Source organism: Mastomys coucha, unplaced genomic scaffold, assembly GCF_008632895.1.
Source record: "Mastomys coucha isolate ucsf_1 unplaced genomic scaffold, UCSF_Mcou_1 pScaffold22, whole genome shotgun sequence".
Lineage (NCBI taxonomy): Eukaryota > Metazoa > Chordata > Mammalia > Rodentia > Muridae > Mastomys > Mastomys coucha.
The window spans coordinates 14,374,397-14,375,201 of NW_022196905.1; the positions used below are offsets into that span (position 1 = coordinate 14,374,397).

The 805-nt window shown below is 50.7% G+C and overlaps 1 pseudogene; it reads left to right on the plus strand.

Annotated features, from left to right (window-relative positions):
• Positions 1-3: 3 nt before the first annotated feature.
• LOC116070964 lies at positions 4-803 on the plus strand (annotated as a pseudogene).
• The last annotated feature ends 2 nt before the right edge of the window (positions 804-805 follow it).

An 805-nucleotide genomic window follows, 5' to 3' on the forward strand; every position in this document is an offset into this window, starting at 1 on the left:
TGCCTCGAGGAAGAGGTCCTCCCATTCATCCCCTCTGCCTCAGAGCACATGCTCAAAGACTGCGAAGCAAAAGACCTCCAGGAGTTCATTCCACTCATCAACCAGATCACGGCCAAGTTCAAGCTGCAGGTATCCCCATTTTTACAGCAGATGTTCATGCCCCTGCTTCACGCCATCTTTGAAGTGCTGCTGCGGCCGGCAGAAGACAACGACCAGTCAGCGGCATTGGAGAAGCAGATGCTGAGGAGGAGCTACTTCGCCTTCCTGCAGATGGTCACTGGCAGTGGGACGAGCGAAGTGATCGCCAATCAAGGTGCAGAAAATGTAGAACGGGTGCTGGTTACTGTTATCCAAGGAGCCGTTGACTATCCAGATCCGATTGCACAGAAAACGTGTTTTATCATCCTCTCAAAGCTGGTGGAGCTCTGGGGAGGCACGGATGGACCAGTGGGCTTTGCTGACTTCGTTTATAAGCACATTGTCCCAGCGTGTTTCCTAGCACCTTTAAAGCAGACCTTTGACCTGGCAAATGCACAGACAGTATTGGCGCTTTCTGAGTGTGCCGTGACTCTGAAAACAATCCATCTCAAACGGGGCCCCGAGTGTGTTCAGTATCTTCAACAAGAATACCTGCCCTCCCTACAAGTTGCTCCAGAAATTCCTACAAGTTGACAGAATTCAGGAATTCTGTCAAGCACTTCAGCAGCCTGATGCTAAAGTTTTTAAAAATTACCTAAAGGTGTTCTTCCAGAGAGCAAAGCCCTAAGGATTGGACCCATCCCCACCCCGGAGCCCGGCATGATCA